The sequence below is a fragment of the Pipistrellus hanaki genome, assembly GCF_964339955.1.
Source record: "Pipistrellus hanaki genome assembly, chromosome: 3".
NCBI classification, from domain to species: domain Eukaryota; kingdom Metazoa; phylum Chordata; class Mammalia; order Chiroptera; family Vespertilionidae; genus Pipistrellus; species Pipistrellus hanaki.
The window spans coordinates 7287255-7299489 of NC_140505.1; the positions used below are offsets into that span (position 1 = coordinate 7287255).

The 12235-nt window shown below is 42.3% G+C and overlaps 1 protein-coding gene across 3 annotated transcripts in view; it reads right to left on the reverse strand.

Annotated features, from left to right (window-relative positions):
* The window catches only part of SORBS2 (sorbin and SH3 domain containing 2), a 190578-nt gene extending 181838 nt beyond the window's left edge, over positions 1-8740 (reverse strand). The window contains exon 1 of one of the 3 annotated variants that reach the window (XM_084877702.1): positions 8208-8740. The gene's annotated coding sequence lies outside the window, so the exon portion shown is untranslated. The remainder of the gene's footprint in view (positions 1-8207) is intronic. The other 2 variants (XM_084877706.1, XM_084877697.1) reach the window with 2 other exon arrangements.
* Between the last annotated feature and the right edge of the window lie 3495 nt (positions 8741-12235).

A 12235-nucleotide genomic window follows, 5' to 3' on the forward strand; every position in this document is an offset into this window, starting at 1 on the left:
CCCTCTCCCTTCCTCTCTGTAAAAAATCAATAAAGTAATCATAATAATAATAAAAAGAATCAGTCCAAACTACTCAGCAAGTGTGAGGCTGATCCTGGTGCTGGTGACCAAAACAGGCATGGCTACGGTTCCTTCTGTGTTTGTGGTGTCCCAGGTGCTATGCCAGTCATTTATAATCATCTCATGCAACCTTAATGATAACCCTCAGAGGTGAGTATTATGATTATCTCCCCTCCATAGGGTGCAAAACAAGTCTAGAAAGGCAAAGGGACCTGTTCCCACAGACTCAGCAGCCAGGGAGCTAGCAGTTCAAATTAGAGAGGATGTGACCAGCTACCTTATTTTAACATAGCAACCAGTGAGACAACAAACCTTCAAAGTCTGGAAAAAGGAGGCTAGAGACTGAAGAGTCAGTATGGGGTCAAGCCCATGTCCAGGAAAGGGTGACTCTAGATGTTCTAGCCCACTTGGCAGTTATGAACTTATAGCTCTGATGGATTTGTTGGGCAAACATATTTCAATGATAGTCTTAGAATCACTTGTCACCTGGCATTATTCTTGCCAGATGAAATTCTGATTTTATTTCCCAAAAGAACACAATGACCAGTGAATAATCTGACCTTTTGGGACGTGACATTTCTCAAAATGTTTGTCAATCAACACAGGCCTCTCTGCTTTGTTGGCCAGATAAAATGCTCTCACTGAGATGCCTCAGATAGCATGCATACAGATTTCTAAGAAATACCTTACTTTCTGGCTGGAAATTCCATATCATTGCTTTCCCTAATTCCTACTGAACTCAGAAGCTCTTTTGGTTGAGTGACCCCATCCAATAACAAATACTTGGAGGGCCAAGGTTCTTCAAGGTCCTAGCTGTTAAGCTCCTACCGTCTCCTCCTCATCTCAGGCTTTATCTGGATCAGGGAAACCCAGTACCTCTTCTCACAGACTGGGGTAGAAGCTGATGTAACAAAACGACTGAGGAGTCTGCAAAGGAGGCAGTTTATGAACAGAATATTCCCCAGGAAACTCAATTTTATGATCATAATCTTTCAGTTCTTGACAGTTGTGAAGGTGAATGTCGGTGCCAAAAAGGGTGAGCCAGAGTTTTGATGGCATGTTTTCTCAATGCATCCCAAAGGAAGCTTAAGTTTAAGGTTCAGAGTGATTAGGATGTGTTAACATACCACATAATAAATATGGATCGAGTTCAATTATTTTACCAGAGAACTGTCAGTCTAAGGCATTGAAAGGACATTTGGGACATTGGGTCAAGAGGAAGGTGATTTTCAAACTGTACTGGATTATTTACGACTTTCATTGTCAGTTGCTTTTATTTCTACAACAAGGGAGATGGAATGCTCTGCTACCAATAAATCTAAAATTCAATTTAAAATATATTAAAACACTCTGTGCATGTCAGAAGGGAGTGTTTTTTTTTAAAATTCAAGAAAAGTCATATTATTATGTAAATAGATTCATTATGCTAGTCTTATAAAATTAAATCGATGGTAGAAAATAAGTCAGCGATACAATCAGCTTTCAGACCACAGAGCCTATGAAAAGTTATGTTTCTGAATAAAGTCAGTGTCAAGGAATTCAGGATAGATTACTAGTCCTCTGAGTTATTAACCTAAGAAAGCCCCCCTCCCCATACAGATGTATTTTCAACAAGCGAAGAATCGTTTTTCTGGTGGAGGAGATAACTATGCTTTTGCACACATTTGTAGCTTTCTTGGTTGCCCAGAGATAATGAACATACAATGAAGTTGCTCAGAAGATGACATTCTGGGGGAAAGTCACAAGTGGTGAAAATGAGCCAGGTCACCTTTGGTTGTATCGTGATTTCCTCTGTTGAGGAATTCTGATGAGTTGGATTCTAAGGATTTTTACATGAAAAACATACTAACCAAACACACACACACACAAAAAAAAATGCCGCAAAAGAAACCAACAAACATTGAAGGATATGTGGACTCTATTAATTTTCTCATGATGAAGGTTACATGGAGCCACATACTGTTTACATGACTCGAGTCTATCTCTTTTTTTGTTGTTGTGCATTTTATTTGTCAACATTTGACACAGCAACCTCCTTGGGTTAACCCTCTAGACACCCCTCATTTACTCTTGGCTGCACCTATGAGAAGATGAGAGGGGTGAAAACAGGAAGAAGACACTATTGCTTTCTCCAAGAGCTCACTTGCTTCTGGAAAGATCAGATACATAGGAAAACTTCAGTAAAATTAGATAAAAGATACTGCAATATGCAAGTGATAAGAGAGCCACTAAGAAGGAGCAACTTCATGTGTTGTTCATTAAATCTCTCTTTGGGAAACAATTGTAGATCATATGGAATACTTCTGGAAAATTCCAGTTAAAATGTCTTTTAAAGTTTTGTGATTTCCCAAACCCTTCATTAAAAGTTAATATATGGCCGAGACTGGTTTGGCTCAATGGATAGAGCGTCGGCTTGGGGACTAAAGGGTCCCGGGTTCGATTCCGGTCAAGGGCATGTACCTTGGTTGCGGGCATATCCCCAGTAGGGGGTGTGCAAGAGGCAGCTGATCAATGATTCTCTCTCATCGATGTTTCTAGCTCTCTATCTCTCTCCCTTCCTCTCTGTACAAAATCAATAAAATATTTAAAAAAAAAGTTAATATATGTAAAGCTCTTGGGATAGTAGTTAGCACAGAGTAAATGCACATAATTTGTATTATCAATATCTCTTGGATTGAAGAAATGGAATAATTTTGTCCTGTAGTTTATTGAAATCTATTTACCAGGTTTTTGTTGTTTTCTTGAGTTGAATCAGAAGTAGCTATTTTGATTGACCCTGTAAGCAGCTCTTCAGGTTTGTCACTTGAAAAGATGTTCCAGATGGGTACTTTTATTTTGTCCTGAATTCTCTGTTTAACAATATCCTAAAGCCTTAAAATAAAGATCTTCAATTTTGTGACTCTAGGCTTCAACTCTTTTTATTGTATGCTTATTTAAAAGGGAAAGGTGACTCTTTAGTGCCCATCACAGTACTTGATGAATGTGGCTGTAACCAGAGACTTTAAGAAAGCTGAGAGGAGAAACCCATTTTTCCTGGTGTCTGAATTAGTCACCAAATAGCTAAGCTTCTGGTTATATTCCTGCCTTATATCATTGGTAAAATATAGTGCTTCTCACCTATACTTTATTTTCTTAATAGCATTTTCTAGTTTTCATCTATTTTTCTTCTCCTCTGTTTTATGATTTAGAAAGAACAACAGCACAAAACAGAAAAACTTGTAAATTACCATTTTATCTCTACATTCAAGCAGCATCTTTTAGGCAGTGTGTTAGCATTAGCACACCACCAGGGAGGGGAAGGAGAGTTCGGGGAACCCTTCATTCATTCAGCACACACCCTGAATATTACTAAGTTGACCTGTTTGCTGAGTGTCTACAACGTCCCAGCCGCTATGCTAAAGCAAGCCGAGTTTCCCTGTTACTTTTCATCCTGCCCGCACAACCGGTGACTTTTCCCGTCCTCTTGCCCCTCGCCACCTCCGTGACCTCCTTTTATCTAAACTGGTTCAAGCCGGTGCTTGAGGTGTATCAGACGGCACACATCCATTCACATTGTCCCAGAACACCTAAGTGGTTGTACATTTTTATCTTCACGACTCGAATGCCGTGTTCCATAAAGTTCCAAATCCAGGTGTTGAGAGGCAGGTTCTTTTAAAACCCATTTATCCCCACAGGATATCATGGAGAGCGCATGCTATGCTGCAATTATATATCGGGCAGACGAGGTGTGCATGTTTAAGAGGTGCTCAGACTGCTCCCCAGATGACACGGTTAGCAAAGAGCAGCTGCAGTGGAGATCCAATCTCTTTTCCTCTGTTAACTTTAGCTCAGAGAAGTGAAATCATTAGGTGTGACGGCACCTTGGTGATCTACAAAATAGCTCACTTCAAAGCAACCAGGCGTTGCTTTCTTAAACTGATTTGATTAATAGTGTAAAAAGGGTAGGACGTTCTTACAAAGCATTCAGATTTGATATTAGTGTGATTCAGAGGCGGAAGTAGCTGGCTTGTTAATGGGTCGGGGAGGATTCCAAAGTTTGTTGCTTTTTATCAAAAGGGCTGCTATCTCCACACACGGTCGGTCGGTCGCTTTCCTAGAGGACCACGTGTCTTTGAAGAAGCTAACTTTCTTTCTAGGAAGACTGCAATGTTTCAGAGGGAGGACAGAATAAATGTGTATACTGATTACATTTTCTCCAGCACCCCAGTAACAGTGATTCTCAACCTTCCCTTTAATACAGGTCCTTATATTGTGGTGACCCCCAACCAGAAAATTATTTTTGTTGCTACTTCATACCTGTAATTTTGCTACTGTTATGAATTGTAATGTAAATATCTGTGTTTTTTGATGGTCATGGGCGACCCTGCTAGCGGTTCTCAACCTGTGGGTCATGAGAAGCATACATTAAATTTGCATGTTTCTCTTTTTTTTTTAGTGTAGATTACAACTTAAAATTCCTGACCCATTCTTGTTTTTGATGATAGCATTATGGCAATCTCTACTAATAAAAGGGTAATATGTTAATTAGACCAGGTTGATCAGACCTCTTCCAGATGTCTGACTGCCTTCCAGAAAGTTAGGGGGCAACCAGGCCAGCAGGGGGGCAGTTAGGGAGCAACCAGGCCGGCAAGCAGAGGCAGTTAGGGGCGGTCAGGCAGGCAAGTAGATTGGTTAGGAGCCAGCAGTCCTGAATTGCCAGAGGGATGTCCGACTGCTGATTTAGGTCCCATCACACAGGGGCCTAAACCAGCAGTCGGAGATCCCCCAAAGATCTCAGATCAGAGAGGGTGCAGGCCGGGCTGAGGGACCCGCCCCTAGTTTTTCTATGAAAAGCTATAGAATCTGAAGCTTATTTTGAAAATATAATAGGCATGCCCTCAAATAGAGAAAGGATAGAAGTCTTTGTAACTAAAAGCATGTCTGTATCAGGGGAGTTACTCCCAGGAACTCAGATACTACAGGGAAGTATATGGAACCAGTGATGACTAGTAACCTTTCAGGTTTATGTGGGAAAATGAAAAGAAATTCTGTGATTGTAGACTTTATTTCAGTTACTTGGTCTCTTTCCAGTTCATGAATTTGATTTTCTTCTGGCTTCACTATGAAAAACAATTCCCTAAGTACTTCAGTTATAATTAGCTATTCATTATCATCAATTCGACATTCATTTTAATGGTCTGATTTTAGAGCAGATTTCCAACAGGGATAACTTAGTATATTTATTTTTCCCTTCAAATTTTATAACTGTAAATTAGAAACATAACAACAACACCTTCCAGATACTCAAGCTCTCATCCGGTTTTGTTTTAAACTTACACATTGCAAAAATTTCCCTCAGAAAATTCTGCTATATTATGGAGCATTTATATTGTAGCATTTTTTTTTTTTCAAATTGTGACCCTGAAGTCATATTTTCATATCAGGAAAATGAAAGCCTCATTGCTGTTTTAAAATGCTTTGAATTTTGTCTGATAAAAGGCACTAAAATGGATAATAGGGCTTCTATATCAAGATTGAGCATATGTTTACAGGAACCAAGTAAGATAGTAGTGAAGGCCGAGGTTACCAGCACATGTCTGAATGCCAAGTTCTGGACACTGGACAAAGCACATACAAGGTGAAGAGAATGTGGAAGCCATGAGCAGACATGTGCAATATGGCACAGCAGACAGAGCTGCAGACAGAAGACTCTGAAGTGGCTGAAGGGGAAGGTGAGGAAGTGTCCAGAAAGACAGTCTCGCTGGATCACGAAGCATGGGGAGGAGCATTAGAAACAAAGTCTGTCGGTGGCTTTGCAAAAGTTTGCCAGAGTATGTCTGGGCAATTGCATAGTACCTGACGTTGCCAGCAGGTGAGTTGGAAAGTGGCATTTATAAGGCCCTTTAAATAGTCAAAAGCCCAAAGTACAAAGTCTTGGGATTTAGGGATAATATCTCTGCATCTGATTGTCAAAGTTGTGGAACTAACAACTATGTTGATATACAGAGACATAAGTGAACTTGAACTGCTCATCTTTCATAGCATATCGCTTTCAAAGGTTACTAATGTAGAAAAATAACACAGCTGTAAAGTTAGTGTGTCATGGTAGGCAGATGTGTCTTAAGTATTTCCTCACCCTGTTCTTCAAAAACTCCCCGAAAAAAACAAATACAAAATCATTTTCTTTCTACAGGTCTTTGCACTGGGTCTGAGAACTCCTTTTGCAGTACAAAGACTTACATCCCCCGCAAGTCTTACTACCTTTCATTCTGGTATAAAAAAACCATTCTTTTGGCAACTTTTATTTATAGAATTTGACTCAAAACCAAGTCTGTTCATTTTAAGTTTAAGCATAAGTGAACAATGCTATCACGTCACCATTTTATCCCATACACTGTCCTTACACCCCAATAGGCATATTCCTATTTGTTCTCATTGTCACATGTTTGGATTTGATCCTCTCTACACTAAGATCAGTTGGTCTGTGTTTTTATATCCTGAAGATTGGTGACACTGAGAGCAGAATATTGGTGACTACACTTTATAATTCTCTTATCTTGGGATATATTGACATACTTGTGAAATAGGTGATGCGTGCTCAGATGTAGCAATGAAAATTGTATTATTATACTTAAAATTAAAAGGTGCCTCCCATGTCACTCACATTTTGGGGAAAAAAGGAAGCTAATAAAAACATGTCTTAGCAGTAAGTCTAGGATTTACTATATACTATTTATTTGACATTTCATGGTAGCTTTAATCTTTTGTAGAGGTTTTTATTCAAAGTTTCCAACAAAAACATTTTTCCTTATACATTTTCAACAGCCATGTAAATTGTCTGACGGTCCTGGTAGACCAACAACAGAATTGATTTCGGTAAAGCTGAAATGCTGCTGAAACTTAATTCATCGTTACTTGCTCACATCCTTCACCAAGGATTTCGATCTGACTGACCAATTTCAATCCACAGTAGCAGCTTTGTTCCTGAGAGACTATAAATCAGAGAAACACTCAGAAGAGGCAGTTCCTACTGCAGTTCAAAGTCTGTGCTATTCTCACAGAGCGATGGACAGCAAACATCCCCGCAAACATTAGCGTCCGGCCTTCGCAGGAGGTGGGTGGCGTTTTGGTCTCACCCTCTATCTCTGAAACCTGTCTGCTTGGGAGAAAAACCTCTGCCACAGAAGAAGCGTTACCGGCACATTCAGGCGCGGTGCTTGCATTCAATGTGCAGCTCTCACTTTCTTTCTTCCCTGGGATTGCAAGCCGAGGTGTACAATGGGGGTGTTGTGCTCTGAGCTAGCTCTGCGTGCACGATGCCGGGAGAGGACGCGTGAGCTGCTTCCAGTACTCACACCATTTGCTTTACAGCCGCCCCCCCCTGCCCCCCCACAAGCAAACCGGATAGCACCCCGAGGCTCCATTCAGAGCAAGCAAGCGCAAAACCCACTGGCTCTGAGGATCTGCCTGCGGGATAGGATTCCTGAAGTTCCTAGTATAAGTACTAGGTGTGCGAAGACTGAAAACTAACTCATCAGTGCTGAGGCTTCCAAACAAATGCTTCACGATTTTCAAGCCTCTGACTTTCTATATAATTCTTCTAATCGATGTCAAAGTGCAGCGCGTGAAAGAACCCATTGTGTGTGTGTGTGAGAGAGAGGTTGTTGGTTATAAGACTGTCCGGAATGACAAGCCAGCATGGTTTGTGAAAATAGTAAATATTTATCTCCAAGCCCCAAGGCACACAAGTCACGTTTTTGTTTGTTTGTTTGTTTGCTCTATCACCCGAGTTCTAGAAGCTAAACTCACTGAAACAAGTCTGTGCCCCCGACACTATTTTGTGGAAGTGTGTGTGTGCCTGTGTGTGTGTGTGTGTGTCTCTGAGTGTGTGTGAGTGATTGTGTGTGTGTGTGTCTGTGAGTGTGTGTGTGACTGTGTGTATATATATGTGTGTGTGTGTGTGTGTGTATGTCTGTGAGTGTGTGTGAGTGACTGTGAGTGTGTGTGTGTGTGAGTGTGTGTGTGTGTGTATATGTGTGTGTGTGTGTGTGTGTGTGTATGTATCCTTCCTTGGTAAATCAGACAACGCAATGTTTATAAACGTTTCAGGTTAAGTTTTGCTCCGAGTTATGGATAACTCTGTGCTTTAAGAAAAGCAAAAAGCTTACCTCTGTTAGTCCAGCGGACACGCGGGCACCTCCTGCTCAGCCGGGGCAACCTCAGCGGGCAGGCAGCTGCTCTGGAGCCAGCACTCTGCTACCAGGAAGCAGGTGAACCCGAGAGCGGCCGCCCGGGTTCCAGTCCGGCGCCCATGGAGCGCACACCTGCTCTGCAGACCTGCGGCCGCTGGGGACCCTGCGGGCCGGCGGGAACGCCCTCCTCCGGGGTCACTGGTTTGCAGGCTGAGCAGCTAGGAGAGCTGCCGAGATACGATTGCAGGGCAAGGCTTGCCTTACGGAGACAAAACCCTTTTCTGCCGTCTGATAGCAGCTATGCAGCATTATCTCGCTGCATTCCACTGGCTCAGATCGGCTCATAGGAGTGGCGGCCACTGGCCCGGCCTTCTCTCCGGCAGCTTGCAGGCACACTGAGCTCTGATCCCTGCATCCTCACAGGCCCATCCCTCCTCTCTCCTCTGAATAGATTTCTTTTTTAAATGCTCTAACGCTCAGCAGAACATGCCACACTGTTTTCCTAAGTAAAATGGCTGGTCCCCTCAGCCCTGCTGCAGGCAGCTCATTGGGTTCCGCCGGCTTTGCGTAGTCATAGCAACAACCAACAGACAGCGGAGCCAGTAGGCATGGCCGGTCATGTGCAGCGCGGGGACGCCAGCAGCTTGTGCATTTCTTTTCATCCAGCTCATCGCCTTCTGGGGGAGGGGGGCTGGTGCTCTCTTCCCAAATGTCTCACCGATGGGACAAGTTCTCAGAGTCCCAGAGGGACTGAGGGGACAGGGGCCGGTGCCCCATGGGGAACCGAGCCAGGGGAGCCCTCCTTCCCCAGAGACGGATTCGGGTCTAAGCAGGTGAATAACATGCAAATCTCTGTGGAGACACTAACTGGAACCCCTGTCCAGACAGGGACTACCTTCTCGCCCTGGAAGGAGCCAAGGGGAGGTTGACAAATGGGAGCAGGGACAGTGTTTGTTTTTCAATGATAATCTTGAAGCCACTTAATGAAAACTAAGCCCTGTGACTCATTCTATGGGGCCGACATAACAGCCCAATAAGATAGGGACCCTTTGAATGAGATGTCACCTATGGATTCCATTCACCTAATTATTGCAATACACGTTGCACTGTGCTATTTAAAATTGAATTTTAAAAATTCCTATTGCAGAAAAGCGATTCTTTCACTCAGTTGTTAATTAAGAATATTAAAAAAAAAAAAAAAAATCCAAGCCAAATTAAAAGTCCTTTGCTTTAAACCTAACTTCCAAGACAGGAATAGTTTTACTTCCCTAGTGAGATGGATGGTCACATCTCACCTTTCCTTAAAACTTTATCCCTTTGGGCAATTTCCCATGATTAGCAGGGTTAAGCATTGAAACTTTCCCCAGTTGTTTCTTTACCTGGGGAAAGTTTAAATGGTTAGTTAACCCTGTTAAATGGTCAACACCATGTCACCAGTCATATTCTCTTTGACATATTTCCAATATTCTCTTTGACATATTTTCAAGACACTGTCCCATTTATGTTTGTTTCTAGCCACCTGTCTGGAGTAGTTGTGTTGACTCTTAGGACTTGCTGTCATAGATGCTTCATTTGCTGGAAGTCACTGAGGGGATATTTCTGTGAAGTATCGCATTTCCCTCCCTGTGTCAGCGCTCCTGCCGTAGGTAGCAATTCCCCAACTTCAGTCAGCAAAGGAATCCTGAGGCTGCCAGTCTTAGCATTCCATTTCTCTTCCGTCTCCAACCCTTCCTCACCACTTCCCACTGTTTTATTTGCCTCTTATTTGTTCTCATTTAAGTCCTCTTCCCTTTTGTTATTTCGAGTTCGCTGTACTTGAACTTGCCCCTGACTCCAGCCTTATATTCTCTTTGTTCTTCACTTCCCATGTTTCAGCGATGTTGAATTATACCCTGGTTCTTGCTTTCTTGCCTTGTAGATGTTCCTTCTAGCTAAAAGCTTCCCAACCAGACCCCATCCCCCCAGGACCTTCGACCTCCGTCCCACTCTGGCTCCTACTTGGTCTCTCAATGCTGTGCTCACAGGGACCACCTCACTAACAGCACCCCCAGGCGGAGGGGGGTAGTGGCCTCTCTGTGCTGCTCTGGTGCCTGGGACCTCCCTCTCTGTTACAGCCCTCGGCATGCCCTGATGACTTATTAGCCGTTTTCCTTTCATGTTGGACCCCATGCTGCTCTGTCAACGTTCCGAAAGCCAACCTGGTCCAAGTCTTATTTGTCTTCCATGCTTGGAATCTTCGAGTGTCTCAATACATTGTGAATGAGAACCTCAGACACTGTCTGGACAGGTGCCGGAGGACCGGAGAGTGTGAAGTCTGTGCATTGGTTCACTTTTTCAATATCACATATTTTTCGATATTTTGACTTCAGATAATTTCAGTGGTTTTGACGAAAGGTTGGCATGTCCAAGAAGTTATTAAGAAACATCCTAAGTTCATGTTGTGTTTCCTGGTGGCTTCTCTTTTCCTTGTGTATCTGAACAGGTCATTATTGTACCCTCATACTTGATTGATTTCTTGGCTAGGTATAAGAATCTTTGGAATTTTGAAGGCCTTCTTTTATTTACAGTGCTGCTAGTCTCCCCCTATTGCCCACCCCTCCCTCCCCCCAATATAGGAAACACTGAAGCTGCTAAGACTAGGGACTGAGGTGGATCCCTTTGCTCCCACGGTGTCCCTCACGGCTTCTCTGTTGATGGTCACACATCCTCTGTGAGAGGCTCTGTACTCCCATGCTCCATGGCTTCCTCACCTCCCCCGCCCTCTCCTGTGATTCTGTGGCCACAGCTGATTTGCGGTGGTCTAAGGCTCTGCCATCTCCTCTCTCTGACTTTTACTCTCCCTCCCAACTTGTTAATTTAGAAAAGAAATTGCTAAATACAGACTCCAAAGAAGTGAATATGGTTTTTCCAGCTTATCTTCCTGGACCAGATGAAACGCCTCATAGAATACCAGCAGCTTTGACCCTCAAATGCCCTATGTCAGGTCTCCTTCATTGGCTATGGAGGGACACTTGGTATCATATGGTGTTCAAATTTTTGCCAATACGATAGAGGCAAAGTAATAGCTCAGTGTTGCCTTAATTTGCACTCCTCTAATTACTGGAGAACTTCAACATCCCTTCATGTCTAATGGTCCTTGAGTTATCGCTTCCATAAACGTCCTGTTCATAGCTCTTTGCCTGTTTTCTCTATGGAGACTGCTGTCTTAGTGTGGAATTTTAAAATGAAAAGGTATTTTCAAAATTTTTATATATTTCAAAGTTATAATTAAATTGCTACAGGACTAAAAGTTAATAAAGGATACATTGACATATAAAGAGAAACCAGTAATTCACACTGCTAATTGTTTTGATTTTTATTATGTAGACTGTGGGTGAATGTCACCATTCAGAAAATTTTTTTCAGTATTAGAATATATATTAACACTATGAAGAACGATTTTCTAAATTAAAACCTAGAATCATATAAATGACATCACAAAAAATGTTAGCAAAAGTGTCTTGCAAAATGAATATTAATTTCATGTTTAATATAGCAAATAGCATGAAAGAAACAGAAAGACTGATGAACTAATACTGATGAAAGGAGACAGAGACCAACTGAATGTAGTGTGTGATGCTGGTTGGATACTGATTCAGGAAAAAGATGCCAGAAAGTGCATAATCAGTGAATTTGAGTAGGGACTATATGTTAGATAATGGCGTCCTTTGCATTTTAAATTCCCATAATTTGATAGTTACATTGCAGTGTTGTCCATCTGGTGTGGCTCAGTGATTGTGACCTCTAATGGTTCGATTCCTAGTCAGAGCACATGCCTGGGTAGTGGGCTCAATCCCCAGTAGAGGGTGTGCAGGAGGCAGCCGATCAATGATTCTCTCTCATCAATGATGTTTCTATCTCTTTCCCTCTCCCCTTCTCTCTGAAATCAATAATTATATATATATATTTAAGTGTATGTCTTTATTACTAAGGAAACATATTAAAGTGTCAATGTCTATGGCTCA